Consider the following 21,164-nt stretch of genomic DNA (forward strand, 5'->3'; position numbering starts at 1 on the left):
ATATTAACAATTGATCTGTCCTCGCACATCTTAACTCACTTACTCTTGCCTCATATTCTCTAATACACTTTTTTACACACAAATTTGGGTGACTATCAAATCTAGGGTAAACAATTCTTTCAGTCATAATTTTCGTTCCTCTTTTAATCTAAAAAAAACACGCCTTCTAGGTGGTATAATCTTCCTGAAACATCCAAAGCCTTCGCATCTGAAACCCTTCTAAATGAGATCAAACACAATCATGTAGCCAACTTCCATGATAAATGCTTTTTTTAAACATATTTTATTTGTTTTTTTTCTGGGTACATTAAGGGCCATGGCCTGCTGTATACATGCTGATTGTCCATAACTTCAACGTACCCCAATATACATAAAACTGGAACTCCTGCCAACATGCAGAGCAAAAATTCAGAAACTTGACACAGAGCGTATTAGACCCCACCAGGTACATAAAGGCATAATGTATACAACTACTAGTGAGGGTGTAATGATATCTGGAATGTTTAGGGATCGGATCCATTTGTGGGGCCCATGTATATGGGGTCTTGTTGGGGTAAGTGTGGTAACTCCATCCCATGGTATGTTGCCCATCTGGACCATATTTTCCAGTGTTTATGGGGACATCCCAGGGCCTGGTAGACCGCGCTTTCAATGCCCATGCAGCAGTCTAGGGCCTTCTTCCATCGCCCGATTGTTGGGGGTGCTCCCTTTCAGTGCTGAGCGATAACCCAAGATAAATGCTTTATTGTAAAATAGTTATTGCTTTGCCAACCTTCAAATAATTTTCAAATCATACGTACATCCCACAGAGTATTATACCTTGCCCCAGGAGGTTTCTTCTAATAAATACCTTTCACAACTGTCCTTTACCTGTTGATAGACCCTCAACCAGAGAATGACCAGCTGCTTTTGCTGACCTATAATAATTAACAGTCCTTTAACTCAAACCTTCTTTGTATAGGCCTGCTGAAAAAAATCCCAATCATAATTGTATCTGCCTTAAAGGGATCCAAATCCCTTTCCATGCACCAGCGTAGCCAAAACCTTCCATGCGCTTGAATATCTCTTCCTATTCCCTGGCGCCCATGACTCCTGATAAACTCGAGAATCTTCTAGATTTCCTGAAATGCTCCAAACTAGAAGTTTGAGCACCCCGGGCTCTACAATTACGGGCATTACAAATACAAATACAAATAAATACAAATACGGGCATTGCATTGGCTGTGTTTAACTTGAGACTGCGTCACTATTAGCTCTGTCTCCGCGCTCGAACCCGCTCCCACCACGACAGTATCTGTAACATCATTTGGCCCTCGTAGCGCCCCATTGCTCCTTGTTGTTGTTGTTGCGGCCATTTTCCTGGTTGACCCGAGCCCTCCCTCGACCTCGCTCCCGCCTCCCAGCTGCCCCTCCCACCCACGAGAGCTACAGGCCGTCCTCACCCACACAGAGAGCTGTGACCATCTTGCCTCCAACGCGAGTGGTCGCTCCCCTCGCTTCCTCCCTCTCCCTTCACCTGTGGTATCGTAGCGCTGATCTCTGCATCTGCCTTTCCGCCTGCGCACACATTTGTTTAAATATTGTCATAGCGCTTTGGCTGACTGTGCATTGTTATTATATTGGCTGTGCATTACCTGTGATAATATTGGCTGCGCATTATCTGTGATTGCATTGGCTGTGTTTAACTTGAGACTGCGTCACTATTAGCTCTGTCTCCGCGCTCGAACCCGCTCCCACCACGACAGTATCTGTAACATCATTTGGCCCTCGTAGCGCCCCATTGCTCCTTGTTGTTGTTGTTGCGGCCATTTTCCTGGTTGACCCGAGCCCCCCTCGACCTCGCTCCCGCCTCCCAGCTGCCCCTCCCACGCTCCGCCCCTCCACTATCCATTTATGACCATTGACCCAACGCGCAGCGTTCGCGCCCCAGTTGCGCCGAAGGTGCGCCAAAGGTAAGCCCGTCTGCGCCCGTCCGCGCCTGGACCGCGCCCAGCGCCCGTCCCCCTGCTCTATGCCGCTCCCAACCCCCCAGAGTAACTTATGATGCCGCTACTCTCCTCGCCCTCAACGCCGGACGCACCCCACTATGCTGCGAAGCTACCCCAGGACGTACCCACGGCCCATTCTCCTGCCTCTCCTGTAAGTTCAACTGCTTCAGGACCCTCACCAAACACACTTCCTCCACACACAGCTCCGAACCCAATGACTTGAAATGCATCCTACTGAACACCCGCTCAGTCCACAGACATGCAACAGAACTCTGGGACCTAATCGACACTGCGTCACCTGACATCGCCTTCCTTACTGAAACATGGATGAATGCATCTTCTGCCCCCGACATCCCCATAGCCATACCAGACACTTACAAGATCATTCGAAAAGACCGCACCGATCAAACTGGAGGAGGCATCGCCATCGTCCATAGAAACACCATCAAAATTACAACCAGCTCTGATGACAATCTTGCAACCGCCGAACACCTCCACTTTCAGATCCACACCGACCCCAGGACCACCCTTAGAGGCACCCTCATTTACAGGCCCCCAGGCACCCGATCTCAATTCAGCGACGACATCACTGACTTCGTCAGCCCGCACGCCCTCGCCTCCGAGAACTACATTCTTCTAGGAGACCTCAACTACCACCTTGACAACATTCTCGACAACAACACCACCACCCTTCTGGACAACCTGTCCAATCTCGGACTCAAACAACTTGTTGACACCCCCACTCACACAGCCGGACACACGCTCGACCCTATCTTCACCTCCAGCAAGCACATCTCCTTCGATCACACTACAGCTCTCCACTGGACGGATCACAGCTGTGTTCACTTCAGCTACAAAACAACCCTGACCCACAACCGTCCACAACCCATTCCCCGAAGAAAATGGAACAAAATCACCACCGACCAACTCCTCACATCACTCAGCCAAAACACTCCCACCCTAGCAACGGACCCAGACCAAGCGGCCACCAACCTCAGGCAATGGATTACCCACAGTGCGGACGAACTAGCACCCCTGAAAAAACACCAGTTGAAATCATCCAGCAAAAAGGCTCCCTGGTTCAATGATGACCTTAAAAAATCCAAGAAGACATGCCGCACCCTGGAGAAGAATTGGAGAAAAGAACCAACCTCAGACAACATGGCCTCCCTCAAGACAGCCACCCGCAAACACCACCAACTGATTCGATCCGCCAAGAAATTAGCATTTAAGGACCGTCTCGACAACAATTCTCATAACAGCAAGGAACTCTTCAATATCGTCAAAGAATTCACCAACCCTCCCGCAGCATCCAACGACATCACTAACTCCCAAGACCTCTGCGATGCGCTATCCTCCTTCTTCTACAACAAAATTGCCGACATCCACAACAGCTTCAAGAATACTCCCAATGACCAACTCACCCCACCCCCTTCTGATCCCACCCCTCCAACTAACAACCTCAACTCCTGGAACCCAATCACCATTGAAGACACCATTCGCCTCATGAACTCAATCCACTCTGGCTCACCTTCTGACTCCTGTCCCCACTACATCTTCAACAAAGCTGACTCCATCATCGCTCCCCAACTCCGCGATGTCATCAACTGCTCCTTCAACTCCGCCACCTTTCCAGAAATATGGAAACACGCCGAACTCAGCGCCCTTCTGAAAAAACCAACAGCAGACCCCTCAGAACTGAAAAACTACCGACCCATTTCCCTCCTCCCTTTCCCGGCCAAAGTCATCGAGAAAGCCGTCAATAGCCAACTCGCAGCCTTCCTTGAATCCAACAACTCCCTGGATCCCTCACAGAACGGCTTTCGAGCCAAACACAGCACCGAAACCGCCCTCATTGCGGCGACTGACGACATCCGAGCACTCCTGGACAACGGTGAAACAGTGGCCCTCATTCTACTCAACCTCTCCGCCGCCTTCGACACTGTCTGTCACAACACCCTCATACAACGCCTCAACAACATCGGCATACAAGGAAAAGCCTTGGACTGGATCATCTCGTTCCTAGCCGGGAGAACCCAGAGAGTCCGACTCCCCCCTTTCTACTCAGAGCCCACCGAAGTCATCTGCGGCGTACCTCAAGGCTCCTCACTCAGTCCCACCCTCTTCAACGTCTACATGAGTCCCCTCGCCTCCATCGCACGTCAACACAACCTCAACATCATCTCCTACGCCGACGACACCCAGCTAATCCTTTCCCTCACCAAAGACCCCAACACCGCCAAAAACAACCTTCACGAAGGTATGAAAGAAGTAGCCGAATGGATGAAACAGAGCCGCTTAAAACTCAACTCAGACAAAACGGAGGTGCTCATCCTAGGATCCTCCCCCTCAGCTTGGGACGACTCCTGGTGGCCTTCCGCTTTGGGATCAGCGCCCACACCCACAGACCATGCACGTAACCTTGGCTTCATTCTAGACTCCTCTCTCTCAATGTCCAGACAAGTCAACACCGTATCGTCCTCCTGCTTCAACGTCCTTCGCATTCTCAAAAAGATCTTCCGCTGGATCCCCCTCGAAACAAGAAAGACTGTCACCCATGCACTGGTCACGGGTCGACTGGACTATGGCAACACACTCTACGCCGGAATTACAACAAAATTGCAGAAAAAGCTCCAGCGCATCCAAAACGCATCAGCGAGACTCATATTAGACATCCCGCGCCAAGAGCACATCACCGGTCACTTAAAAAACCTCCACTGGCTTCCCGTCAACAAAAGAATTACTTTCCGCCTTCTTACCCACGCACACAAGGCCCTTTATAATCTAGGACCCGAATGCCTCAACACCCGACTGTCCTTCTACTATCCCACCCGCCAACTAAGATCATCCAATCAAGCCCTCGCCGCAGTCCCGCGCATCCGAAAAACCACCATGGGTGGCAGATCCTTCTCCTTCCTGGCTGCCAAGACCTGGAACTCACTCCCCACCCACCTCCGCCTTACTCAGAACCACATCTCCTTCAGAAAAGAACTGAAAACATGGCTATTCGATAAACAGTGAACCCCTCCCTCTAGCGCCTTGAGACCCTCTGGGTGAGTAGTGCGCTTTATAAATGCCTGAACTTGAACTTGAACAAGAGGATGTTCTGCCCCATCTACATTTCCTAAAAGACCTTTCACCGCTATTATCAGATATGAATCCTCTATAGCTAATCCCATTACTTACGGGTACCAAGCCTGTGTTATCCAAAACAGAGTCACTAGAACCAGCTTGCATTTCTGTTTCCTTATCTGCATTAGGACTCACTGTATCATTGAAAAAGGAGGGAATGCATGATTTCTTCTTATCTCACCAATTCAGAATGAAAGCATCCACCTCCATTGAACCCGGATCTGGTCTCCAACTCACATACTTCTTCAACTGGTTGGTCAGTCATGACGCTAAAAAATCTACTTCCAAAGGACCCAACTTCTCCTCAACTAATTGGAATATCCTCGAATCCAGCTTGCAATTGCTGAAATCCCTCAAATATCTGAATTCCAATCTGTAACCAAATTTTCCTTCCCCTGCAAATATTGCACAGTCACATTTACTTTCAACTCCATGCAAAACTTCCAGAAATCCTTGGCTAACTTATTATTTTTTTTTTTTTATTCAAATCTATTTTATTTTAAACACAGCGATAAGCCTACAACCTCGTATCGAGGCCGGCCGCGTGAAAGGCAGTTCTTTGAGTGTGGCGCCAGAGCGGCCGGGAGAACAAACATTAACACAGCGCCTTGCCTACAACCTCCCTGGAGGGCCGGCCGCACGGCTAGCAGATGCAGTGTCGAAGCGTTTGCGGCAGGTAGGAGGTTATCCGCTTTGGTAGGTAGGATATGTAAAGGGCAGATGGCCCGTCTGTCTCTAACTGCCCAACGGGGCGTAACCGTCTCTAAGAGAAACAAGTGCCATAGTGGCAAGTAGGAAGAAAGAGAGTAGGAAAGACAGAGAATCCTAAGTGGGGACAGAGAGGGGGGGGGGGGGAGCAAAATGTCAGGCATAGGCGGTATGGTGGAGGGCAGCTGGTGCGGGGGCACGCGTGACTGTGGTCGCAGTGGTGTTGCGTTTGGAGGTCAAGGGTGCAGCCTGGCCGGGTCACTAGGGACAAGCGCGTCTTCGAAGAGGTGCAGAGTGCGGAGCCTAGTGGGCATGTATCGCGCGTATTCTATAGAGCAGAGGTGTCGCACTAAAGGTTCCCATACCGCCTTAAAGCGCGTAGCCTGCGCCTGCAGCCGCACTGTTAGGAGCTCCATCGCAAGGACCTGCCAAAGGCACACAAACCATGAAGCTATAGGTGGCGCCTCCATCCGCTTCCAGTACAATGCAATGAGCTGCTTGGCGGCACCCAGCATTTGGAGCGTGAGGATCCAATCGCCGCGGGTAAGCGCCTTGAGCGCGGCAGGGCGTATGCCAAGCAGGATCGTGGTCACCTCTTCGGGCAGAGGGAACCCCAGCACCCCCTTGATGTGGCTAAGGACCTCCTTCCAGAAAACAGCAAGGGTCGGACACGTCCACCAGATATGCACAAAGTCACCAGTCGCAGATTTACACCTCCAGCACATCGGGGAAGCATTGGGGAACATCTGACTAAGGCGGAGGGGGGTGTAGTACCATTGTGTGAGTAGCTTGTAGGCATTTTCCCTCTGTGGAATGCTGCGATACACCTTGGGTATATCCCGCCATAATCTGCTCCACTGGGAGGGGCCAATGTCTGTGCCCGACGTCAAATGCCATTTCCTCTGATAGGGATGCACTGGATCCAATGGAGGGTGCTGCAGTATGCTATAGATTTGGGAGATCAGCCTCTTTAGGCCCCCGAGTGAGCGCGCCAGCTTCTCAAAGGGCGTGTATGCCCGAGTAGCTGCTTGGTACATTTCCTCGCTGGTAGTCCAGTGGTGGAGCTGCAGATGTTGAAGGCTAGCCTGTGGTGGCACTCTGAATTCCTCCCTGCAGTCTTTCCAAGGTTTAGGCATGCCCTCAAGGAACAGATCCCCAGCTACTCTACAGTCCCCTTGAGTCCATTTATCAAACGCCCGAGTCCGGTGGGCCGGGGGGAACTGCGGGTTCCCAGCTATCGGAGTGTGCGGGGACGGAAACAAAGTCAAACCTCTCGTCACCGCTATGCTATCCCAGATATCTAGCACCGTTCTCGTGGGGATTGCAAGGTACGCACTTCTGGATCGGCGGGCGGAAGCCAGGGCAGGTCCCATATGGTGCGGCCCGTGACCGCTCGGTCCATATGAAACCAGTGTTTATCACTTTCGCGTGCACCCCATTCCACCACGAAGCGGAGATGTGCCGCCCAGTAGTAATGCACCAAGTTGGGGCACGCCAGGCCCCCTCTGTCTCTCGGCTCCATGAGGACCTTTTGCGAGAACCGGGGGTGCTTCCCTCCCCAGATAAAGGATGTGATCTCGCGTTGGAGGCTCCGAATACAGTGCAGAGGAATAGGGGTGGGCAGGCATTGGAACACATAAAGGATGCGAGGGAGGATCGACATCTTGACTGCGTTGAGGCGCCCTAGCCAGGATATCATTAGAGGTTTCCACTTCCGAAGATCCTCCAGCACTGCTTTGCGGCATTCCGTCCAGTTCACCGAAGACCAGGAGTCCAAGTGTGGAGTAAGGGCGAGGCCCAGATACCTAATGTGGCTCTCCGCCCATTGATAGGGCACAGCCTCTTTTAGGTAGAGGACATCCTCAGCAGCCATAGTGAGGTTGAGCTCCCAAGATTTAGTATGATTTATTTTGAGGCCCGACGCCCGTTCGTAGAGGCAGAGGACGTCGTGAACTGCCGGCAGAGATGTCCGAGGGTGTGTGAGAGTGAGGATCAGGTCGTCCGCGAAGAGCGCCACCTTATTGACCCTCCCCCCGAGGGCTATGCCGTGGATTCTGGGATCCCGTCTGATCAGTGCCGCTAGGGGTTCTACTGCCAGGGCAAACAGGAGTGGCGAGAGCGGACACCCCTGCCTCGTGCCTCGGTGGATCGCCAGGGATGGTGTTAGCTGGCCATTTACCCTGATCCTGGCTTGTGGTCCCAGATATGGGGCCATGGCGCGCGCTATCATTTTGGGGCCAAGGCCCATCTTCCGGAGGACCTCCTGTAAGAAGGACCAGTCCACCCGGTCAAAAGCCTTCTCTGCATCGAGCGAGAGAAGGCACGCGGGGATATCCCAGTGTCACGCCTTGCCCACCAGGTGGGCCAGCCTGCGCACGTTATCGGCCCCCTGTCGGTCTCGGATGAACCCCACTTGGTCCGGGTTCACCAACCCCGGCATGTATGGGTCTAGTCGTTTGGCCAGGATCTTGGTGTAAATCTTCAGGTCGGTGTTCAAGAGGGCGATAGGCCGATAGGAGGCACATAGTGCAGGGTCTTTCCCTGGCTTTGGTATTAGTGCGATCTCCGCCATTCCCATGTCGGAGGACGGTCCCACCTCATCTGAGAAGGAGCTGTATAGTCTCAGCAGCTGAGGGCGAAGCTGGGCTTGGAAGACTCGGTAGAAGGATAACGGCAAGCCGTCAGGTCCCGGGGTTTTCCCCACGGGAAGGTCTTTGAGAGCCAAAGAAATCTCGTCTTCTAGTATGGGCTCTTCCAGCTCCGCTGTTTGGGGCGGCGTCAGGGGGGTCCCCTCGAAGCCAGCGAGGACAGACGCCCGCGCCTCCGCCGAGGTAGGTTCCTCCGCGTACAGGGAGGTGTAGTATGCCACAAAGGCGTCCTGTTTGGCTTGCTCGGTGACAGCACATGTGCCATCATGATGCCGTATAGTAGCTATATGAGCTCTGGCTGTCCGTGCCCTCAGCCGTCCCGCCAGCAGACGCCCCACTTTATCCCCCCCTTCGTAGTATTTTTGTTTCAACGCTAGAAGGGAATGCTCAGCCTTATTAGTGCGTATGAGGCGAAGCTGTCCCCTGAGATTGGCCAGCTTCCTCCTGGATGCCAGCGAGGGTCGCTCTCTGTCCTGGGCTTCCGCCTGCTTGATCTCGCTTGCCAACTCAGCCTCAAATTTGTATGCCGCTCTTCTCCTCGCGATCGCCAGGGAGGTGATGTGCCCCCGTATGGTGGCCTTAAAGGCATCCCACACCACCGGAAATGGTGTCTCCGGAATGTCATTGAGGGCGAAGTACGAGTCTATGGCTTCCCGAATGCTGTCAACGTCTTCCGGGTCCCGAAGGATACTCGGCGGAAGAGTCCAGCGTCGTTCTCGAGGGGCGCACGCCATCGGGTCCTGCAGCTGCAGTTCCACATGTGCGTGATCCGATATCGAGATATCGGAGACGGTGACCTTCAGTATGTCTCGCGCCAGGTCAAGAGATGTGAAGAGGTAGTCAATGCGCGAGTACGTTTGGTGGGAATGCGAGTAGAAAGTATAGTCCCTGGTTCCAGGGTTGTGGTATCTCCACGCATCCACCAGCCCTAAGTCCGTAATCTGGTCTTTCAGTGCAGCCGACATTGCACCCGCTCCGCTAAAGGCTGTGTCCCCACGATCTACCTCAGGGTCCCACACTAAATTGAAGTCCCCGCCTAAGATTGTGCGCGGCGCGTCAGACTGAAACTGTTCCCGTAGAAGTGTCTGGAGAAACTTATCTTGCGACTGATTAGGTGCATATACATTGCCACAGGTGTACTGCGTTCCTCCCATCTGTACCGTGGCCCGGAGGAAGCGTCCGTCCCCACTCTTGTAGGGCTTTGTGGGTCCCCGTCTAATGCCAGCTCTGCATAAAATAGCCACCCCCGCCGTTTTAGTGTCAGCTGATGCCCAAAACTGTGTGGGGTACCTGGGGTGTGTCATGCGTCCAGTGTCTCCCCTCAGGAGGTGCGTCTCCTGAAGAAAGACAATGTCAGGGGAGTGCTGTAGGAGGTAGCGCCACACCTGGTTCCGCTTGTTGGGGGAGTTAAGTCCCTTGACATTAAGGGTCAAGAGTTTGAGAGGTGTGGGGATAGTCATCGCCATGGTACTAAGGGGAAAAAGGCCGCCACAACACTCAGCATCTCCCACCCCATCAGACAAGGGGGGTGCGCCTCCCCCGCCCACCGCAAACGCGCCAGCACCCCCAGCAGCCCCCAAGTCGTCACAACACGCAACTGGAGAGAAGGCCAGAGGAAGGGAAAGGTCGAGCAAGAAGTAGGAAGAATAGAGCAGGCAAGAAAGAGAGGAACACAGAAGAGGAATAGAACCACAACAGGCCAACGTGGCCGTATTACAATGTCCCAGGTTCCGGGCATCCTCTACCCAAGGGTTTGGATGTACTCAGGAATGTCACTTCCTAAGGGACAAAGTGGGGGGTGTTCTTGTCCGAGAAATCAGTCTCAGGCTCCTCGAGGTCCGTCAACCCCGCTGCTCGGGGTTGTTTCGGGGGTAAATAGCGTGGAGGCAGTGCAGGGGGGGTCTTACCATGGTAGGCGGTTCAGCAGTGCTAGGCCCCAACCCGCAAGACACCACACTCGGGGCACTCGGTTGCCAATAGCGAGCTTCAGTGTCGCCCACCGGAGAACAGCTGTGTGCCACCGCCATCTAGGATAGTCACTGTCCCATCGAAGTCCCTGTGCGGCCTTCCTCCGCGCCTTGGCAGTTCACCTCAGAGGTATAAAGCAATGATGAGGGCGGGAGCAGTCACGGAGTGCGGGGCTCCAAGGGTTGGACCTCACCGTCGCGTTCAAGGGAGCGGATGTGCTCAATGATGTCCTGTTTTGCCTGAGACATGGAGCCTGCGTCCATCGGGGGGGATCGGCGGCGTCGAGGCACCGTGGTCCACTCTGGCCGGGCCGGGGGCCTCTCCGGGCGGTTGTTGTGAGCGGGACTACGTTCCGGGGATTCCGAGAGCTTAAGCAGTTGCGCGGCCTCGTTGTAGGAGCGGAGAGCTTTGCGTTTACCTTCCCAGCGAAAGATGAGAGCAAAGGGATGTCCCCACTGATAGGGGATCTCGAGGGCCCTCAGCTTCTCCGTCACCGGGCGAAAGACCTTCCGTCTGTGTAACGTGTTGGGGGCCAAGTCCTGGAATATTTGAATCTTGTGGGCGCCATATCGTAGGTCTTGCTTGTCTCTTGCCGCTTTCAATATGGCCTCCTTTTCTGTGAAATAGTGTACTCGGGTGATGATGTCTGGGAGGAGGCCCGTCTTGCCTCCCGCTCCGAAGATTCGGTGAGCCCGGTCCAAAAGCGGCAGGGGGGCCTCCTTGTCGCCCCTCACCTCGTGCAGGAGCCGCGCCACGTAGGCCATAGTGTCCGTCCCTTCTTCTCCGAGTGGCACACCCCGGATGCGGAGGTTGTTGCGGCGTCCCCTATTTTCGAGGTCCTCCTGTTTGATCTGGAGTTCGATATTCTGCTCCTCCAAGGTTGCCACCCTTTGCCACAGTTGTTCTAAGTCTTCGGTGCGTGTGTCCATCAGTTTCTCGAGACCGTCGACTCTGTCCCCCAGCTCTGTCACATCCGTACGCAGTTCTTTGACGCATGACTGCACCTCCGACCGTAAGGACCCAATTTCAGACTTCAGGTCCGCCATGAAAGAGGACATGAAGGCCTGCGTCACCGGCGGGGATTCAGTGGCCGTTGGTGGCACTTCTTCGGCCGATGCCGATGCCGTTGCTCCTGCTTTTCCCCACATGGCAACCACCGAGGTGCCCTTGGAAGCCGTCGTCTGATCCGTCCTGCCTCCTCTCCCGCGAGTCATGATCCGTCGTGAGCGTGGCACCCAGCCACCCAACGCGTCGCTCGTTGTCTTTAGCCCGGCACCCCCCTGGTGCTGTAGAAGCGTGGCTGAGGGGCAGGACCCCACCAATCCACCTCTCTCGTGACAAGCGCCTTCTTCCACGCCGTTCTCTGCCTCCCAGCTGATGGGACACGGAAGCCCCCCCTTTCAGGGAGTCGCAGGGTAATCTCAGTGGCAGCAGTCGATGGACTGGGGGGCAGGTCTCTCTTCGGACTCAGAACGCAGTGTCTCTCGCCCTCCTCGCCAGCAACTGTGCCCCCCAGAGGCTGCCGCCGTGTGGGTCACTTCCCACCTCTGTCGCCCTCCCTCGCTGGGTCTCCGGTCCCACTGAAAGAAGTGGGGTCACTCACGGTTGCAGGGGACTCTCGATCCTGCCTCAGGTCGGGCCTATAGGCCGCAGGGGTTATGACCTCCAATAGATGGCGCAGGCCGGTCGGGCAGCCACTCGTGAAGCCCCCACCAGCAGGGGGGGGGGGCGCAGGCCACACGCTCACTCCGCACCGGCCAGCGAGCGAGCAGAAAAGGCCCAAACCGCCTCTATGGCCAGCCAGGCAGCAGCAGTCGCTCGGGGGGTAGATCAGGTGCCAGGGGGTCGGGGGTCAAGGTCCACTCCAATGCTCCTGTGGGGCCGCCGCCGCCGGGTGCTCTCCGTTAGTCCCCACAGCCCGCCGGGGTGAGCGCCCCAGACCCTGGCGCCAGTGAGGAAGGGCAATATGGCCGGTGCGTCTCCGCTCAGGAGGACAAAATGGCGGGCTGCTCTTCTAGCACGCCAACCCCCAGTGTAGCAGGGCAGGGCGCCTTCACGGCTGTAAGCGGCGGGGCAGTAAGGGTCCTCCGGGCACAGTTCAGCAGGAAAGCCCCCCAGCGACTCCACAGACGCTCCCTCGGAGAGGCAGCCAGGCTCCAGGACCCTCTAGAAGATGGAGGGGTACTCACTGTTTGTAGGGGGCACTCGTCCCTGCCCCAGGCCTCAGAGAAGTCGCCACCAGCAGGGCGGGCCACACGCTCTCACAGCGCCAGTCCAGTGAGCGTCTCTACGACCAGCGCCCGAGGGACGGCGCGAGTGCTGGGGGGGTCGGGGTCCAGGGCCTGCACCGAAGATCCCGCAGGGTCGCCTCCGCCGGGCACACGCCGGTGTTCGTATGCAGCAACAAGCACTCCAGGGTCCGCTCGGAGGTCGGGGGGCAAGGATCCAGGGCCAGCGCGGGCGCACCAACGGGGTCCGCCGCGTCAGGCACTCGCCAAAGGCCCCCACCGGCTGCGGGGACAAGCACACCGGGTGGAGATGTCGGCGGGCGGAGTCAGGACGGAGGGCGATCTCCCGCCCGGGAGCCCGGGGTGGCGGGCAACTCCTCCGGCGCTTTAGGTCACAGCGCGGCAGCTCCAGGCGCCGCCACAGCACCAGGCAGCCGATCGGCCCAAAGATCCCCCTAGGGGCCGTGGAGCAGGAGTGCAGGTGCAGGTCCAGCGCGGGCTCCGGGGCTTGACCAGTGGGACCGGGCGCTCACCGATGTCCCCCAAAGGGCCCCCAAGGGCAGCGGAGTCAGGCAGAAGCACCGATGGAAGGGTTCAAAATGGCGGATCAGCTCCAGGTCAGGGAGGCAAAATGGCAGGGAAAGCAAGCAGCGTGTCCAGGCACGGCACTGCAGCCCAGAGCGCCGGCAGAACAGCAGTCAGCAAATCAGGTGGGAGGGCGCCAATGACAGCACACCAAGGGTCAGGGTGAACAAAGCGATACCTCAACAGGGGAGCCGGCAGTCGTCCCGCACCCAGAGCGGCCTCACTTCTCCACCGAAGCCGGGTCCTGGCGTAGGGCCGACGGCCGATCAATCACCACGTCTCTGCCCGGGGATCGTGCCGCCGTCTGCAGCTCCACCGCCTCGTTCCGCTGGACCCTCGATGCGTCGCCCGCTGCCGGGGGCTCACTGCAGGGGGTCCTCAGCACCTCCAGCCCTCTGCCAGCGCTGCACACCGCCCGAGAGGATGAAGCCAAGCCGCGGCAGTAAAATGGCGGCTGTGCACCGGGGCTGAGCGTCCCAAGCCAGTAACTGCCTCTCGCAGAGACGCCTGCCCCAGAGCGGACGCCGCAAGTGTCACCCCTCGTCCAGGGGCCTAATCTGAGCCAGGGTCCCTCGAAGATCCCCCCGATTATCGCTTATTATGGCTTAAGTAAGCAGCAGGGCGACGGAGCTCACTCGAGGAGCGTCCTTTCACATCGCCGCCGTAGCCACGCCCCCCGGCTAACTTTTTTTAAACATACTTTTATTGAATTTTATCTTTTATATCTCTCAACATCGTGTTACACATCTTATACGGCCATTTCTTATTACAATAAGTAAGTGCATAATATCATCACATTCCATCCGAGATGATGGTATAGTAAATAATGTTTAGTAACATTGGAAATGTCCATAGTCATTTCGATGCGATAATCCTTGGCTAACTCTGACAGTCTTTTCGACCTGCTCCCTCCTAGCTTGTTTATGTATGTCACTGCTGATATATTGAATATACTGTCCCTCTTCAATAACACTGAAGTACCCTGGCCAATTACTCAAGCCAACTGTCTCAAGCTGACCTCTTCTTTTTTTAATATAAACCTCACTTCTCGCTTTATTAAAATGATCTTCCTCTCTGGTAATTCTAATTTCCTTGTCACAGTGGCCACTAGATGTAGCCCAAAAATTCCAATCTCTGAGTGGCTTCCAGTATCTACTTCTCCATGTTTATCACAATTCCTAGATGTCTTAATAAACCCTGCACCATCACAATGTGCTCTTTTAACCTCACAACATTCTGATCCATCAACACAATTTCATCAAGGTAAACTATTAACCACACCCCTCTTTCTCTTAAATAACCAACAACTGGCCTCAAAACCTTTGAGAAGCACCAAGGGACCGAGGAGAGACCAAAGGGAAGATATGTGAACTGGTACAACTGACCTTTCCCTCTGAACTGAAGATAATGTTGGCTTTCCTTTGCCTTAGGAATTGAAAAATAGGCATCCTTCAAATCTATTTTGACCATCCAATTTTTTCCATTAAAATATCTCGTACAGATGAATTCCCTCCATCTTGAAATGTCTGTATATCATGTAAAAATTCAATTCTCTCAAATGCATTACTGGTCATCAACCCTTTTCTCTCTTCTCCACTACAAATAATTTTTGTTCCTCTCATACCTCTATTATTGCTTCCTTTTGTAACATTTCCCCTATTTCTTGTTCCACAATCACCTTTACTTTTTCTGAAACACAATCTCCCTTGGTTCTTTTTCTTGAAAAGGTTCAATTTGAAACTCTATTAAATACCCTTTCACAGTTTCCGGAACCCACACATCTCGCGTTACTTCCTCCCATTTCTTTATGAAAAACCTTAGTCTTCCTCCAGTATTTCTCTGGATAAAACCAATTACTCTCTTTGTACTCACCTTTTTGTCCTGCTTGTGTTCTTATTTGGAAACCTGACCTTCCTCAGCCTCCTCTGTTCCTTCATCCTCTACCTCGTTTCGGATAGAAGCTCCCTGAATAGATGATCCTGTACCTCTAAAAACTCCCCTTCCTTGGGGATTTCTTCCTCGATAATATTGGCCCCTGACATATGGATGGCCGAAAGATTGGCCAAAAGATTGGCCCTGTCTTCCAGCTCTGCCATATAAATTACAGATTCCAAACACCTAATAGAGCGCATAGGACCACTTGCTCAATTTTACCATACTCACCTGGGCCCTTATAACATTCACACCTTGAACTAGCAGTTGTGCCTTGGATCACTAACTAATCCCCTATCAGTACTTTGAGTCCTTTTAGGACATATACCTGTAAACCATGACTTACCAATACTTGTCACCTTTGCTATAAGTCCTAGGGATCGAACAAGGAGTTAGAATAAACAGGCAGTATTTAAACACATTTACTTTCCCTGTAATAAACACAGACTCAGGGAAAGTTTTAAAAGATTTATCTATGTAAGATTTTCGGAGTCAAAAAGGGCCACAATACCATGACCATGAATTTTACAAGCAAGAACTATAATCAACAGGACATAAAGTTTGTAAGAAATCACAGCAATACATTTAAACATTGGTACCTGGGAAGGGTGAGAAAGGGAAATAGTACAAGGATTATATTTACCTAGAATGGTGCAATGACCAATCCTGGTCACGGGCTGGGACAAAAGACCAGGCTCCCGACTAATCAGGTGCCCACGGGACAAGACAGGTGCAGATCAGGACAAGTGACCTCAGCTAAGTGCAACGCCAGTGTCACACTCCTCTCTCTCAGCGGGCCAATTAATACCCCGACTGGGTAATCGATAGTTTCCCACCAACACCTCGATTCTTCTGACAGAGTGCTCCGCCAGCACCTCTGCTCTCGATCTCCTATAGCATGCGTTGGGTCAGTGACAGGTCAGCTACTCGGACAAGTTGGACAATTTCTCTATCTAAACCTACCTTATTATACCATGTCGTGGGCAATGTACTACCCCTAAATGTTGCAAATCTATGTGTTCCCCTTCAGTGATTTGGTCAGAAAGTCGAGGAGAGGTCATCACACCATACTAAGATGAGGTAATTTCATTACTGGTTTCAGTTGATTCCGGTTACCGCCCATAATTTATTTTCCCATGCACTTTTATTCCACCCAGCAATACTTTTCAACAAATTTGATACTTTTTATATAGCTTCAGTTCCTCCGGAGGTCAGAAGGGCATTTTCTCATAGACATCATGGATAAGATGATTCTTGGCTGGGATTCAATGCCAATGCTTCAGCAACTTCGGAGCTAGAGTGCGCACGCGCAGCTTTTCCAAGATGGAGTTTGTATCAGTATTCAGGCCCAATTACGAGCTGTCAGCAAAGTCAAAGAGAAACATATTAGAATACAAAAATAAATGAATGCACTGTATACCACTTATCTATACTCTAACCCCATTACTTTATTTTAACTTTTGCATTAATAGTTAAGCAGAACAAACAAGCTTAGTACAAGCAGCAGCATTAGCATGTGAGGTTTAAAGCAGCCATTTCTGGCACTAGTGCGCAGAAGCGAGAAGTTCCCACCAAAAGCAGAAGTACAACACACCACGTAGATGTGGCAGACGCATGTGCAGTACAATTCCCGTGTTTTCGGCGGCCATATTAAGACACTGGGGTTAATGTTAGTAAAAGCACATTGTCAAGCTTCCTCTGGATACTAAAATGTTGTGTAATGCAAATATTAGTAAACAAAACATGTTGATTAATTAATTAGAGGTTATTTCGAGAGGGTTGAATACAAGCAAGTTTCTGTACATGTGAAAGCTTGCTCCATCACACTTTTTTCATAGAAACATGAGCTTTTTCTAACGCAGTGAATGTCTGCACATGCTTTCCCTAGGACTTAATTAGTCCTTCCCCAAATAAGAGCCCTTTAGACTCCTCACTTGACTCTTTTCTAGCAAAATCACCCAATTTTGGGCTAATCCTGAAAAGCATTGCTTTCTGCTTTTCCGCAATTAATCCCGCATTCGCGTTTCCTTTAAAAAAAATAGCCCTTTAGCTCCATCCTCTAAATAAGTTAATATCCATTGCTGTCCTATTCAAAAAGGATTTTTCCACCATGTTGCAGATCCCAGCTACAGGACCCAAAATATCTAGTAATTTGTCTTCGCACAGTATTAAGGATTATTACAATCCTTTCCCTGGATCACCACCCAACTTAAATAAGTAAGTAAAAAGATCAGGATCCAAATTCATGGTCATAGTTTCCTTGACCTCAGTCACTAGTCATGAACAATCTGCCTGCATGAGATTTCTCTTATTTCTTTCAAAAGGACGCCTTATCCAGTGCTTAATGTATTATGCCACATGCCCTAAAGGCCACCACTCTGAACTTCTAGGATGTCTTATTTGAGCTGGATTAAACAAAATCTGGCCCAGCGGATCCTACAATTCTCTCACTCCAGAATTATTCGATTTTTTTAGGTAAGACAACTCATCCTCATTATAACCAAAATATAATATATATTCATCAACATCATTCTGACGCTTTTCTGACCAGGTGAGTTGTCTGCCCTTCTCCATTGCAGGGTTAAACTGCCTCTCTTTTGTGCCACTTTAGACACCAGATATAGAAGTTCCCACTTTCTTTTACACCATCTCAGTCTTTTTCTGTGTCTCATCATTGTGTTTGGTGTTTTTTAAAACATTTTCCTCCAGGTTCCCTATTCTGACCTTCTTCTTCCTCAGACACAGTCCAAAACTCATCTTCCTCTACATCTTCTAACCTTCTCTTACCTTCTTTAAATAAACGTTTCTACAGTTTCCTGTACTTTATTCCCTATTTCTCTCTCTATCATCTCTCTCTATCAACCTTTTAATAATATCTTCCTAAATTCCTTTAGGACCCACATCCCCATTTTCCTTTCTTTATCAATTAATATCTTTCTCTTCTTTATTTTCGTCCACTATATTTGAAACCCTCTTCTTTTACAGTATCTATCACAAACTCCTTTACCTCCCAATCTGCAACGGTCAGTTGAAACTGTCGCCCATTGCCGATCTCATGTACGTTGCCTGGCAACTTCATGCGACTTGACACGTAAGGCTTAAAAGCCCACTCGCCTTAAAAACATAGGTGTCAACTCAGACGTTTATGAAACAGGCTCTATTTCCCACAAAGAATTGTCCTAATGCAATGCGTACTCAGACTCAGAATAATTCTAGAAGCGTTCGGGAGCAGATTTTTAAAAATTCACCGCTCGCCTCGCGCTCGTTCCCACAACGGTTTGTTTATTAAAAAGATGTATTATCTACAAATAAAATTGTGATAATTTCTCTTTAAAAACAAAACGAGACTCCTAACCTTTCAAGCATTAAAACTAAAATAAAACAACAAGTCTATCAGCAAAACCATATGCTCTTCCTAATACTGGTAAATAGAGTTAAAACTAAAATTACACACACACACACATAATCAAACTAACATATATCTATAAATCTGTACCTAATTATTACATTTTCATATAACATAACACTCTTCAAAAGCGCACAAGTAAAAAATATACTTATCTGCTCAGAAGCAGCAAACAAAAGAGGATGAGCCTGGAATGTTGGAGACTTATGTTATGTTTGAAGTTCTGTTTGATTGTGACTTCATGTTGTTCTTTTGAAGCTCAGAAGTGGGTAAATAAAAGGTTATCCATAATGCTAGCATCCTGTCTTGCAATAAGATTGCTATCCTCCACTTCAGATTGAAAACAGAATCTCTTGTGGTTTAACTCTTTAAAAGAAGCACTCCCTCAGAGGAGGAGTATTATGGGAAACTGAGTGCCCGCAGTACCCACAGTTCTGTCAATTTTGTGCCTGAGGCTGAAGCTCAAGATCACACTGAGTGGAAGTCGCAGAGTGAGTAGAGTTGATCTGCTGAGTGTAAAACAATCAGGGCAGCATTATTTCCCTAATATAACTACCTGCCAAGCAGTTGCTGGTTTCAAACTTCGTTCTTTGTTAGGGGCAGCAACACGGAAGTACGGCAACCTTCTTCTGTGAGACTCCAAAACATTCTGCCAGTGTGTGTTCAGCTAACCAGTGTACAGATTCTGGACCAATAAAGAAATGCACTTTTCATAAACAGGTAAAATATAATTCATTGACGCAGTCATTTATTTAGAAGTTTGAAAAAGTCTTTATTGTTACTTGACGCATTTAGGTGGTGTTTGGTGATTGAAGTGTGACACAAAACTGAAAACAATATATATGCATTCAATGTTTGCTTTTGGACATGACAATGCTAAAAATGTAAAGTTTTCTTAAAAAGTCAAGGTTGCAGTGTATATGTTGTTTCTCAGAAAGCAAAGTGGTCATCCCTGAGTGTCTGTACAACTTCATCTCAATATCCCATGCCTCAGAGAGATTTTCATTCATTGCCGTCACATGAGTGAGATCATGGGCAATTGTATTCTGTTTGATATTTAATGGCACAATATTCATTTATGGTAAGGTGGCTTGGTAATTTAAAAGCTGTTATTAAGCAGAAGATCGCATGTTCCTGACTGCTTCCAACGTTCAACCTTCTAAGCTAAAGGAAATCAGTACTACTAAAAATTAGGTACCTTATCTTGTTATTGTGAAATGTTGGCCCTGTCTAGAGCAATGATTTGACAACAGAATTAACTTGGAGAATAGTAGTCTTGGTTTGCTTCTATTGCATTATTAATGTATCAGATTATAGTGGTTTTGCTAATAAAAGATCTTTACAAAACCTGCATTTCGGCAAATGTAAACTAAACAGAACAGTGTGCAATGTTTGAACTTTTGTGTGTGTTTGTGTATTTGTCTGTGCATGTGTGTTTGCTTTCTTTTACATAGAGGCCTACTATAATCCCTAAAATAATCTTTTCTAGACTCTTCCCTCTTCCACACCCCTTTTGCATCATCTCAAACCTCTTTTACTATTCAGAGCTCCCAAACACGCCTTTCTAAACCCTTCCCATTGACTCTCCTCCCTCTACTCATCACAAACCTGCTCCTATGATCTCCAAATAAACACTTTCTAGACCTTCGCTCTTCTGTCCCTCCACTATTCTTTTCAGTCCAGCTAACAGACTCCCATGTCCACTGCTCAAATTAATTTCATATTTCCCTATACTAATTCACCACTAATCCTGTTTGGTTTCCTGAGTAGAGTGCTACTTTCCAACAAGCACTGGCGTTGCCAATAGGTTTCGCATTTGGAAAGTTGGAGCTATTGGTTTTGTAAATGACATTTTATATTTATATATTGTTATTGACAATGCCAATAATGATATATAAATATAAAATGTCATTTACAAAACCAATAGCTCCAACTTTCCAAATGCGAAACCTATTGGCAACGCCAGTGCTTGTTTTCTTCAGCTGGCCTCGCAATGCTGCCAAATGGCCGGAGGGAAGTCGGATGGGGGCGGGAGAGCCTGGTGGGGGGGGGGCGGGAATGCAAGCGAGGGGCGGAGAAGTGTGGCAGGCGGCAGGCGGATTAGGGAGATGTCAGCTGGCCTCGCAATGCTGCGGATTCATCATTTGCTTTAAAAGATGTACAACAAAACCTAGTACGTTTGTTGTTTTAAAACCGTCCTTAATCAAGTTCATTATTTTTGATGCAGACAAAAAAAAAATGCTGACAAACTAATACAGCTATTTGTTCAGTTTTTAACTATAATTTTGGGTTAGGTGCATGTTTACTGCACGCCATTTATATATGTAAAAGGTTGGTTTTAGGTTTGATTTCCCGGTTCACGAATCTCTGAATATTTTGTCCGCCACGCTGTAAAATACCGATATGGCTCTTACAGACAGGAAATGGTTCGGTTACTCTAGTCCACTTTTTCTTTCAAACGCACTGCTGTTTTGTTTTGACCATTCTACTTATCTGCGTCACGAGTCAATGCAAGTGTCTCACTTCCCGGAGATGATCTTATTCTGTGAGATAAAAACTACAACTCGCC

This window comes from Lissotriton helveticus, chromosome 1_1, assembly GCF_964261635.1.
Source record: "Lissotriton helveticus chromosome 1_1, aLisHel1.1, whole genome shotgun sequence".
NCBI classification, from domain to species: Eukaryota; Metazoa; Chordata; class Amphibia; order Caudata; family Salamandridae; genus Lissotriton; species Lissotriton helveticus.